General features: G+C 32.6%; 1 protein-coding gene and 1 long non-coding RNA gene across 2 annotated transcripts in view; both read left to right on the forward strand.

Moving 5' to 3' along the window:
* LOC135193966 (uncharacterized) overlaps positions 1-11966 on the forward strand; it is a 54498-nt gene extending 42532 nt beyond the window's left edge. The window contains exon 3 of the long non-coding RNA XR_010309526.1: positions 11894-11966. This is a non-coding gene — a long non-coding RNA (uncharacterized LOC135193966). The remainder of the gene's footprint in view (positions 1-11893) is intronic.
* Positions 1-13997, forward strand: part of LOC113404173 (cell adhesion molecule Dscam2-like) — a 399093-nt gene that overhangs the window by 240869 nt on the left and 144227 nt on the right. The window lies entirely within an intron of this gene.

Here is a 13997-nt window from a genome sequence, read left to right on the forward strand (position 1 = left end):
ATTTTTTGAAGTCCTATTTACGTCCGAATATCATTTCCGAATGTCGAATATAATAATTTTAGAAACGTTATACAAAAATGAATCGTTTTTTCTAAAGGATAAAAGTCATTTTTATTTATTTCGATGCTATGCATAAAGTTCCTTTGATTGTCGACGTTCTCCAAGATAATATTACTGGCGAAAAATATCTAGATAAAAAGAGGGCGCCATGGAGGTGGACTCATTAAAATTTATACGGACCAATGCGTTTGTAAGTGGAGTTGTAAACAAAGGTTGGGTTTGTAGTTCTCAATCCAGTAAAGAAGTTAACGGTTGAAGTGCAAGCAAAAACAATGTTTAATCAGTAGTATGCTCTGCAAAAATCTAAATTAAATGCTGGGAACAATTTCCCATTTCACATTTTCTATTGATCATTTCGACTTTCAAGGAGTGAACCAAGTACAAAAATCATACGAAATTGGATTTTCTACACACGATATTTTCAACTCTTTTGCTTCTGCCATTGTCCCAGAAATATAATAGAAATTAATCGATATTCTTTTGTCTGTAACTAGCGATTTTTCATTAATTGTTTTGTTGGCACAATAAGAAAGAATTTCTTGATTCACCTTCGTCTAAAAATACTGTTCTAAGTATTATTTCTTCAAAAACAGCAAGACAAATTATTTTTTTACATTAACAGCCTGTAAATTTCCCACTGCTGGGCTAAGGCCTCCTCTCCCTTTGAGGAGAAGGTATGGAGCATATTCCATCACGCTGCTCCAATGCGGCTTGGTGGAATACACATGTGGCAGAATTTCGTTGAAATTCTCTCGGCTCACAAATTAAATATGATGCTATATATATTGGGAGTATGCTATTTAAATACAAAACTCTTGCTCAGTTATTAGATCACACACATACAACATCATCATGTTACAATATAATCAATCCATACGAGGCGATACTAGGATGGTAATGAGGTTTCTAAATATCAGGGGTATACTTTAAATATGGACCAAGGCATTCTATCAACACTGTAAGTGCGTCAATGAGAAGTGGGCGTAAGTGATGGCAAATTCAAGCAAAAAGGGTTCGACATTACAGTCAAGGCTGCGTAGCCAATTTCATCGTGTGCCCCAAAAAAAAAGTAAATAATATTTTATCTCTAGGATTCTGAGAAATATCCCATCATATTCCTATCTGATTAAAGGACAGAAGAAAGATCTGTTGTGTAATATGTATGTAAAGAGTATTTAACAATATTACCACAGATGATACATACGTAACCGCCTTAATTGATTTAAATATATCATAAAGTTTATATGTGTGTGTTTGTTTTTTTATTTATTTTATAATCATTTGGTTTAACTTACAATTATTATAAATAGATAAAAGCCTAATAGGAACATAAAATACAATATGTAAATTGACTAGTACACGAAACACATTCAATCGAAATAAACCTTCTGTATTAAAACAGTGCGATTCATTTATCGAATTAGGTTTACCAAGTAAAGACTCAATATACAAAATGATTTAAAAATTTTTTTCTATACTTTTCTAACTTAAAGGCAGCATTTTATAAGTATTTAGGCATTTTAAGGTTCAAATATTGAAAGGTATTTTTATTAAATACGCGGCGTTGCTAAAATGAAAACGGTAAAAGATTAAAAGTAACACTAATCGATTTCTTTAAGTTTTTTTTTGTACTTTGTATTAGAAAGTACATCTCTATCAGGATACTGCGTAAGATTAAATAGGTAATAAAACTGCTGGGTTCTAAAATAATCAAAAATCTAATGCAGCCATACTGCTCCACCGTGGATTAATCGATTTAAATTTGACGAAATTTGCTAGTAATAATAATAATAAATCTTGGAAAACATCACATACATTACTCTGATCCCAATGTAAGACGCTAAAGCACTTGTGTTATGGAAAATCAGAAGTATCGACGGTACCACAAACACCCAGACTCAAGACAACATAGAAAACTAATGAACTTTTTCTACATCGACTCGACCGGGAATCGCACCCGGGACATCGGAGTGGCGTACCCATGAAAAGCGGTGTACACACTACTCGACAGTGGCCTTAAATTGTTGATATTAAAATAAATAGTGACTGATAGTAAATTATTAAAAGCTTGGATGTTCTCTGAATTTAAAGCATAATAAAGTTCTAATACAAATATTCTATGTACTGAACATATTACAGTTTAAAAAAAAATTACATTGCATTTATTCGATCGTAACAAATGAGCGATTAATTGACCTGTTTCATCTCATTACATCAAAGCCTTGAAACCGTAACAAATTTATATAAAAGGATAAAAAAAACATACCTAACTCACACTAGATCTTTGATAACGATAATATTAAATCATAAAGATTTTTGTAAATAGAATTATAGTTGAACATTTTTTTATTTCGTCGACGCGGAACATGAATTTAAAGAAGCTTGCTCCCGAATTTGTCCAATAGCAATATAATCCTATTACAAATATAGGTATCTGGTACACCAGTGGATTTACTGCTTTATTCGTAAATATAATGGTCATATACATTTGTTATTAGGCTTAAATGCGGAACACATCAATGCGCTTAAATGTGGAACAAAACAGTATGAAATTCGTTTTCGTAGATTTCCGTACATGACATAAAAAATAACTGGTGAGTTCAATCGAGGGTAGTCTTATATTCAATTTAATCCTAATATGACAATAACTTAACTTGACCTATTAATAAATTTAAATCTCATGTCAAAAAAGTTCATTAGTTTTCTATGTTGTCTTGAGTCTGGGTCTTTGTGGTAAAGTTACTTCTGATTTCCATAACACAAGTGCTTTAGCTACTTACATTGGGATCAGAGTAATGTATGTGATGTTGTCCAATATTTATTTATTTATTTACATAATAACAAAAAAAAACTCCATACAAGATTATATTAATGATAAAAAAACGTGAAGTTAGTATTATATTTGTTTATTTCCAGACAGGATATGTACAAATTTAATTGACATACTACTTTGTAATGAAAATCGTGGAAAAATACTACCTACTGTGTTTCTTGCCGGTCCTTCTCGGTAGAATCTACTTTCCGAACCGGCATTGTAACATGACGATTCAGCAGAGCTGTTTGAACTTAATTGTCTATAGAATATTTTGATTTTGAGTACGTATAAGAATATACTTGAATAAAGAGTTCTATAATACTGTCTATGTTAATATTTTATGCACTAGATAGTTATAATCACGACTATAAACAAGCCGAACACGCTTCTTACTACAGTCGGCTTACTCTTCACAACCTTTGTAAACTATTTATAAAATACCTGTACACTACTAGAGAATATCAAAATTTTTTTTTTTTTTTTAAATACAAATTTCTATTTCTCTTTCCACGAGTTATATTTCCTTTTAAAATGTATAGCAAAATAAAACACCGATCGTTAGTAATTAAGGTTTAACGCTCAAGACTTTTTTATTCCAAAAAAGAACGCTTAACCATTTCCTGGCCTTAGGCTCGAAGTAAAAATAATCAATATCAATCCATCAAACGGTAGACGTTTCGTGAAAAAATGTTGGCGCTGAGTCAAATACCATTTGGGACATAAAACTATCTACGTTTTGGGTGAAAATAAATTCATTGGTAAATGTTGAATCGCAAAACATCTACAATGCGGTTTTCTTAAAGCGCTCCTCAATCATCTGAATTCGAATTCCATCAAGCACAATTATTTTAAAATTCATAATTCGATACGATATAAATTCTGATAACCAGGGAACCAGAGCTCCGTATTCGTTACCTTATATGATTCATCTATGTATGTATATGATACATGAAAAATTAAAATGTTTAAGATCCAGTAAACAGAGAAGCTAAATTAAATGGACTTCAATTTTAACGGTTTTTATTATAAACTAGATGCTCCCGACGCCGCTCGGCTATCTTACAGATGATGTCATACATGATGTTTCCAAAATTTAACCGCTCAGCGCACGCAACGGGAACACCTATATAATTTCTCCAAGTTTTGCAACATTTACTATTGATACTACGCTCCTATTAGTCATAACCTTCCTCGATAAAAGCGCTATCCAATACTGAAAGAATTTTTCAAATCAGATCAGTAGTATCTGAGATTAGCCCGTTCACCCAAAATAACAAATTTATCAGCTTTATTCAATTATTATTCAAATCTAAACTGTACAGCAGTAGTGAATTAAAAAAAATATATATTTGCAATAAACGTCACTATTATACGGAAGAATTAGAGAGAGCAATAAATAGCTATAAGGACAAGAATCGGATTCCAACGATCCGAGAATTTCTTCATAGCATTATATTCATAAGTATATTACTGCCTATAAATCAAGGCTATTATGCAAAATCCATTCACATTGCAGCATAAAAGCCGTTATAAAAGCAGCATTATGGTAAACGGCATATCAATAACAAGGCTTTATATTCGATTAACGTGCAAAATGTACGGCGTTGCCGAAATATATAGCCCAATATGTCAACGTCAGACCAGAGCAAGGAATACGGCAAAGATGCGAACGAACATTTATCAGGAGGCGTTTTTGCGAATTACCTACCTTCTTAAATTGGCAATATAAATTTAAGAAGTTATATCGTTATAACGCCAGTTACATTTATTATACGTGTGACGTAACTTATTAATCTTAGGTGAAGTATTGCTTTTGGGTGTGTGAGGTACGTGTTTGCAATGTTTGAGTTTTAAAATATGTTGTATTGGTCACTGAAATAATAAATTGAAGGTAAAAAATATTTTTAAAAACAAGCTTTTATTTAAATGTGCTAAAAAGAAAAAAATTGCTCTACACTAAACTGTGATTTCACATTTGACACGATTTATATGATATAAAAACTTGTCTTTGTAATCCTATTCCCTTAACTTTACGGTTTGATAGAATTTGAATCCAAAAATGGAACAAAGGAAAGATACTTGGATCTGGTGAAACTGGATTACTGAGATTCCTCACCAATAACCTGCAATTGCCGTCCTCACACTTCCGACACGAAATTAAGGATATAGGATATTTTCAAAACGCATTCGCTCGTTGGTTCGACTCAGGGGCAAAAAAATGATCACATCCCTCCTCGCACTCTTTGCTAGAACATACGGCACTACGAAGCTATTCCAACTAATTTTCTCCTGGGAGGAAGGGGCAGGCTTATATCAACACAAAGTTCAAAACGAATATTTCTGAAAATATCATCTAAAATTCGTTCCATTTAAAAATTGCTATGCACTTTTATAAACTTGCTACTATGAAAATTAGAAACCGTCGGTGTTGACTATCTCCCTGTCTGTTGGTCTGTCATGACCAAATATGCTTTTTATACTTAACACCTGACGATTAACCCCTAAAATTCAAGCGAAGCCACGGCCGGAAACTTGTTTGCTGTTATCATATAGAATACTTAGTAAGTATACATTTGAAAATCCGAATTAAGTTGCAGATTCAAAATATTATTTATTCCAGTAATCTCATAAAGTCGTCATGTAACTATATTGGGTTGGTACTACATATTCAATAGAGGTTCTATCACCAAATGACAACGAACTACCAAATACTGTTAAGTTCCACGAGTGAGCCATTATGATACAGGAATAGATGACAACGTATACTGGATGGCATAAATAAGGCCAGTTTTTGCAGTATCGTTCTGTGGTTTGATATATTGATTCTATAAATTGGTCAATTTGACAACAAGCCATTTTAACGAAATCGAAAAAAAATTCAACACCTATCATATTTTTGAACCTGAACTAAAGGGGGTAATTTCAGTATGACGTAACAATTTAATTAAACATGTACGCCGTCGAAACGTCAAAATAATATTGTGCAAAACTAAATAAAAACAAAATTTTATTGACAACGCATTTCTTGATATCGCAACTATAATAAAATAAACAACCATAAGGAATCCTTTTCGGTCTAAAACAAATTATTTCCATTAAGTCCTTGCTAGAAAGATTTCCGGTACAAAATGGACGAGGGAATTCCAGATAAAAAAAGGTGCATTTATTTATTTTATTGCATGTTTCTAGTATCCGACAAAGAGATGCTATTGTCTCACAGATTAAACAGCATATTAGATGCACCGTATCATCTATTCAATGGTTTCTAGAGCAAAATGTATAATATAAATTGACATGACTTATTAGTATTTAAAGTTTAGAAAATCACTTATTTTACTCGAAAACTCGAATACTTTACTTGATAAATTGTGTATTAGATCTCCTCAATTAATTAAACCACGTTTCATCATCCATGTAAGTTACTGAGTCCATTTTTTTACTCACAACTCAGCGGTAGAAAAGACTGACCGCTTGAACATCGTCAAGTATTTTTCATGGCGGAAGGTCAAATATTCCTCCAGATGGTAACCACCACCATCCATCATACTCCTGGCCTTATCCCAATTTTACTTGGGATTGGCGCAGCATGTCTTCCACTCTACTCTGTCGGACGTCATCTCACACGTAACATTATTTCTAACCAAATCGTCTTTCACACAATCCATCCATCATTTCTTTGGTCGTCCCCTACCTCTAATTCTTTATATCACCAATACGGCACTAATCTTTGGAACTACGATGTTAAGTCTCTTGCGCCTGTAATTACAGTATTACACTGGCTCATTTATCCTTCAAATCAAAATACAACAATACTAAGTAAAGCTGCTTGGTAGAATATATAATGAGGTACCTAGACGGGCTTGCACAAAGCCTTAAAAGTTAGATTTTTGAATCGCTTGATTTCTGATGAGACCTTATAAATAATAATCATCTCGGAGTATAACTCTTTCTTATAGTCTTGAGAATCTATGTCTTGATTTAGAATTTCATTACTGAGAAGGGGTTCTGATTAAAGGCTTTTGTCTTAAGGCTCGGTGGAATGAGCGATGAAAGATTCGATTAAATTTCCCAAAACCCTATTTATCTAACTATCACGAGTCATTTTGGGTACATCGTCTTTCAGATGGGTTTGAGATCATATTCGCTATAATTTTTCAAGATTTTTTTTTCTACGTAATGAAGGGAAATGCAAGGTACCTGAACTGAATCGCTTACTAATACTGTTAAATCATTTGATTTCTTTAGATAAACACCGAATATAGCCCTTTCAATAGCCAATCTATCTCGTCTTGGCTCCGTATTTAATTATAGACAAGACGCACTGATTAAAGACATTTATAAGCTTATTAGGCTTTGTGAAATAAGCGACAAAATACCCGATGGAATCTGTCAAACGCTTCCCAAAATATATATAATATTTACAAAAGCGAATGACCTATGTATTTATTCATATTTGTTTGAGTAAACAACATTTTGCCTACATTTTTGGGCTAATTAGTGGCAAGCTCTGGCATAGTATTCCAAAACTAAAAACGTATATATGTTATGTTATTAAACAATAATCATTAATATTGTGTTTCCCGGATAAAAGTCAACAGATTACGTTTCCAAAAAGAGGTCAAACATCGATCTAAAATAATACTTAACGAATCTGATAAAAATAGTTTTCGAATGTGAGTTTTCCTATGATTGTAATAGGATTAAGATGAATTACAATGAACATCATAACAATATAAAATTTCGTATTATGTATGTGATATTTTCCTCGCGGAGACAAGCATATTTGCGGCATTAAAATACACAACTTTTACTCTTTGCCCGTTCTCTTCATGCATTTTAATGAGGAATATCCACACAAACATCGTACTGCATACGCTCACTATTTTTTTTTTATTTTGAATGTTTGAAAAAAACTGTTTGAAAAGCGCTTTGTGATAGAAATGACAACGGTTCAAAAGTTCGTTTCTGTTTGGTATTTTGTTTAAATAGAAATAGCGTTTGCAATTTAAATGTTAAATTCGATGCAATTTAAGTATAGTGATCATGACTGTTCTGTCCCCAAAATTCTTTGCAGCAGCCAGGTGTCAGTTAGTTAGGACGATGTTGTGCGCCTATTCCTCGAAATGCTCTGTTCACTTTCTCGAGCTTTGCAGGATATAATAAAAATATATACGCTGAACAAATTATATGTTACTATCTAATACTATAGTCATATATATACTAATATTATAAAGAAGTATTTGCTTTTTTGTTTGTGGGTTTGAGTATATATATATATATAGTATAGGTTTCTACTAGGAATTTTTTTTTTAATTAGATCTTTAGTTCCGGAGATTATATATATATATATACATGTTAAAGTTACCCGTGTGAAGCAGGGCGATTTACTAGTTTCCAATAATATACATGTTAAGAAATCTCGAAATATTGATATAGCAAATATATTTTGTGGAATAATTATCAAATATTTTAAACAAATTCTTCCTAGTCCTTTTTTAATAATATATTCAGCGCCGGATTGAATATCTTGAGACTAATAGCAATGTCAAGTGAATTAAGTTCGTAATATTTTACGTTTAAATTGAGTCTATTTAGAAGATTTATTGTTATATTTCTTTCTACGAGTTAATTGTGATATGAAACAAGACTTTTATCTCCGATATTTATCTACCTCGTTGTAGTCGAGATGAGATCGTGAGGACATGGATTCAAATCCCGTTATAGACTAAAAAGACTAGATAACTTATAAGGTTTTTCCGTCGAAAAATTCTCAATAGCAGAAAAATATAGAAGTTGACATTACACTCTCGGCTGACTTATTTCCGGTCTTATCGGATTTGCCGTTTAATCGGATTATGAAAGTATGGGAATGGAGAGTACAGGGTGTTAGCGATATAAAAATTATGATAAGATACTTTTTGTTGCTTAATTTTTACTCTACAATTAAGTCCTATATATTTTTAACCGACCGTTGATGGTTATTGAGATAAGACACCGCAAACTTTAGTGTTATAATTTCAGTTGTACACCTCTACTCATTTCTGACAAAAATGTCTTGACGGACAGATAGACAAACAGACAGACGGACAACGAAGTGATTTTAGAATGGTTCCTAATTTTCTTCATTGGTATGGAACCATAAAAAAGATATTTTTTATAATATTAGTAAGTGGACAAGCAAATGGACCAACTGTTGGTAAAAATTATATATTCACCATTCCTTCCATCAGCATCACCAATGTACCACCAACCTTGGAAGCTAAAATGTTATGTCTCTTGTATCTACTACTATATACTAACACTCTAATATTCAAACGAAAAGTAGAAAATAATTCTATTACATAATATAATCAAATAAAACTGTTTAGTACGTCGTATTTATGATTGCAATTTGAATAGTTGAACTTTTCAATTCGCTACTCGACAATTGGACACTTAACTAGTCGATAGATGAAATAAAAATGAATTGTTCAAGCGAATTGACTTAGGTAAGATCCACACTTGTTCGTACGATCGATAGGTGAAACCTTTCAATTTTATATTTCTCCTGTATTTTAAAATAAATAAAAATTAAACATCTATCGGATATGTTGTTCGTAGAAGCATTCAAGAGTGAAAATAGGACGAGGAATGTGCTCCGGTTTTCTAAGAATTATACGTAAGAATAAAATAAATAATATTGTTTAATTACATTGAAATATAAATTATTCCAGCGAGTTACTATAAGCATAATTCCTTGCGGTGGCACTTCACAGTGGAATCTACATTTTGAACTAATGTTCACTTTTAATTTATCGTGTAAACGGATCGGAAGAGCTCGCAGAGAATACTTGAAAAAATAATATTTAGATTTTTAGTAAATGCCATTTACTAATAATTTGGTTCGTAAATGTCGGTTAAACCCAATTGCGAAATAATGCGGTTAAGTGTGATTTCTAACAGATACAAGGTAAAAGCACCAACCGCTTTTGTTTTCACTGCACATGACACCCTGGCACATTACCTCTCGGTGATAAATTTATCATTCGACGTCTGTCAAAGAAACTGCAACGCTAAAACATTTTCACGAAAAGTGTTTTATAGAGGAAAATTGTCTGAATAAATATGCTTATAATTATATTCAACAGAACGCCTGTTGTTAGAGAGTTAAACAGGTTTTAATTTTAAATTTAGTATTTTAAGAGTTGTGATGGTACAGTGGTTAGAACAATCAAGGTTAGTTAGGTGGGTTCTATTCCGATCATCACTGAATTTTAATGTACCAAATTTGTTTTAACAATACATCTTATTCTCGGTGGTGGTATTGGCGGTCGGTGAAAAATTGCAAATTATTTGGTGGTTTGTGTGTATGAAGTGTGACTGAGCCATTCTGCTCTACCACATAATATTATGTATATACTGCCACGAATCTAAATGAGTTCTTTATTTATTTTGAAAATGTTATTCACACTTACAAATAGCTGAAGTTAAAAAAAAACCTATAATAAATCCAGTTTAACTGTATTTCAAACTTAAAATCTTTTATCAATAGGATTTTTCCGCGTATCTGAAAGAGAACGAAGTAAACTAAACCAAACTTATCTCATTATAATATTGGTATGAAATAGTCGCAACATATTATTTTATATAGAAACTAAAAATATATTAGTAATCTATAAATAAATAAACGAACAGAAAGTTCGACAAAAAAATCGCGCGAAAACCATGCAGGTGTCGAGCAATTTTTTAATTAGTTTTATCTCGAAGTTCAAAAGTTTAAGACGGCTATACGTTTCTATATCTATCTCTTTCCCTGCTTTAATAAACGACCTATCGTCTGTCGCTTCATGACGTCCACAGCGAGCCGAACTCGCTAACAAGCAAACTTCTAAACCTAAATTACGAAACTTTGTCTTTTTGTGTCCGTTAAAGCTTTATTATGAACCGATTGAATGGAACGTATTCATTTGATTTTAACTATCTAATAATTTTCTTTTATTTAGGAGTATCTTATTCTTGGTCTTGTGACTAACATATGAGGACGAAGATCCCGAAGATCTGGCTTTAAGTTCAGGGTCAGTTAAAGTAATTTTTGGTTAGGAAATTTGAAGTAGCAGTCAAGAACTAGAAAGGTTGTAGTGGCGTTAAGTTCTGAGTCAGAAGTTTAAGTCATAGCAATTTTTGGTTAAGAAATTTGGAGTAGCAGCCACGGTTAATTTCGTAGTGATATAGTCATGTGCCTCAGAAAGCATGAAGTTTACTATTCGTCGTTGATCGTGCGCTCAAAAGGCATCCATTTGATAATTTCGGATGAAAAAGTAAAGGTTTTAATCCTACAAATGTAAATTTGTTGGAGTGAATCCTTCATTTAAAAGAGGTCTGAAGACGAGCACACTGTACTGAACTAAAGGGACCTATGCTTCAATATTGGTGAACATGTCATTACGAGGCATATACCTACATCATCTATAACGTCATAGCAATTATTTGAGATTCGCTACTGAAGCATAAATATAGTCGGAAATAATTACAAATTAAACACAGTCATACCGTAAAAACAAATGGGGGTCCATTTATAGAGAACACTAATCAGCTATAGTGTAACTACAGATACGAGGGTCATAAGAAGATGGTTAGTATTTCTTACAGTAAGTAAGAATGTCTATAGACAGTAGTAACATACTACTACCTCTTCATCAGCCGTCTCAATTTCCAGTTGACATAGGTATATTTAAAAATATTGCATCAAGCGTTACAGTCAAAGCGTTCACTTAAATATGTACATATTTTATAACAGCGGTGCTGACGCACAGAAATAGTTATTTAAAATTAACATTTCATTTTTTTTTATTTTATTATGAATTGTAGTTATTTTCTATGACTGTATCAGTCGGAGAAATATAAAAACATACATTGCAAAAAAATCCTTTTCACAGTTTAAAGTACACGGAATTTTAGACATAATATTCTTTGAAATAACTACTAAAATGGTGTGTACAATGTAATTACTATCTCCTAATACCTATTGTTTGTCCGCAGATGCTCTCCGAGTGTACAATACGAGGCATGCTTCCATTGTGGAATCCCATATGCTGGAAAATTCAATCGGCGGGTAAGCCAAATTCAACCATATTTCTCTAAGTTTAAAGCTATATTTTATTTGCAAGGACATAAAACATTGCTTGCCCATTCACAAAATACTTCCCACCTTTCGATTTGCAATCCTAAGTTCAATGCACTTAGATACATTTTACTCTATTTGCGAATGTCGTGAAATTTAACCCAATTCAACAAAAGATTTTTTTCTGCGTCTACCATTTTATATCTTGATACATTAAAGTTAGGATTCCTTTTTCCTTTTCGATATTATAATGAGACTGAAACAGAATAGAGTTTTCATGTAAAGGATTTTGCTTGGTTTTTAAATGAAATGTTTGCTTTACTGTCTCTTAGTATAGAAATTATACAAGCATATTAGAATCCACGAATGTCCCATTTTAACAAAGTTAAAAGAAAAATACTATATTCAAAACAAATCTACCTGTACTTGCAGTACATTTATTTTCTATTTTCCATACATGTTTCGACCGCTTTTTATTTAGACTATAGACGCGACGTGACGCGACGTGTTCTTAACTACAAATGTTCTGTAATATAATTACTTATTATAATTTGAAATGTCGAAATCATTAATGAATCAGCAACATACGTAACATTAGCAGCCCAAAAATTTCCCACTACTGAGCTGAGGCCTCCTCTCCCTTTGAGGTAAAGGTTTGGAGCATATTCCACCACGCTGCCCCAATGCGGGTTGGTGGAATACACATGTGACAGAATTTCGTTGAAATTAGACACATGCAGGTTTCCTCACGATGTTTTCCTTCACCGCCGAGCACGAGATGAATTATAAATACAAATTAAGAACATGGAAATTCAGTGGTGCTAGCCAGGGTTTGAACCCGAAATCATCGGTTAAGATGCACGCGTTCTAACCACTGTGCCGTCTCGGCTCAATCAATCAATCAGCGTCGTGATTTTAACGCGTCCACTCCCTGATGATGGTACTATTGCAGACACACTCCGAGCATTTATCGATAAAATTAAATAGTGTAATTTATACTAGAACCTTTGCTTATGTTCAAACTTCCTATTAATTTATTACTTTATAACGTAATTGAATTTCAAGCGATTGTTTAAAAAAACAAGTTACGTAAAACGGTAGTCCTGCGCCTGCATTATCTCCAGTCGTCCGGGAATTGCTGTCCTATCGCATTATAAGAGTGAGTGAACAGAGTTCACTTGTGTTTGCATAAGAATTTGTTTAGTATAGTTGATTTGTTCCATCGAATGTGGCCGGTGAAAGCAACCTTGTTTTGGATGACGTCATTATTATAGTTTTCCTGAGCTGTCACTGCTCGATTTTTTTTTGTACCAGACTTCAAATGATTATTTGTTATGATTGATACGAATTAATATATAGCATTCAGCAAAAATATAGTAGCAATCAATTTTTGAAGAGTACCGTTGTCCGTCTCTGAAAGACATCAACGAATCTTTGCGAAATTTAAATTTGACCATTTCGAGATAAATCTCTTATGAACAAATAACGATTTTGCAAATCACACGAAAAAGCTATGCACGAAAGTACAGAAAAAATAATCCAAATTGGAAACCTTCTCTTTTCCTACTGCTTTTTTGGTTGTATTTTTTATTGGTTTGTTAGGTCAGAACTTCGTCATTTATGAACCGATTTGGAAAATGTCTGTTTTTGTTCGGGAGTGAATAATTATCGTTAGGCCCAATTTAAAAAAACAAAATTTCGCTATCTATAAAATATCTTCTTCATGTGTGTGTGAATAAATATATATTAATGGATATACGTCTTTAAAACGTATTTCATTTATATTATGTACTAGCTGTTACCCGGGGCTTTGCTTGCGTAGAATATGAATATATTTACAAATTAACTTAAAATATTACGTTAATGTAAGACATCTTTGTATACCACATCGGTGTGTATTTCAGCCCTTAGGGTAGAATATCCAGAAACGCTTAAATGCGCATCAACTCATTTTTAATCGGTCGCCCGAAAATAAAATTTTATGCTTCTGACTTCAAAATGAAGGACTTCCAGACTACCCTA

Source organism: Vanessa tameamea, chromosome 23, assembly GCF_037043105.1.
Source record: "Vanessa tameamea isolate UH-Manoa-2023 chromosome 23, ilVanTame1 primary haplotype, whole genome shotgun sequence".
Lineage (NCBI taxonomy): Eukaryota > Metazoa > Arthropoda > Insecta > Lepidoptera > Nymphalidae > Vanessa > Vanessa tameamea.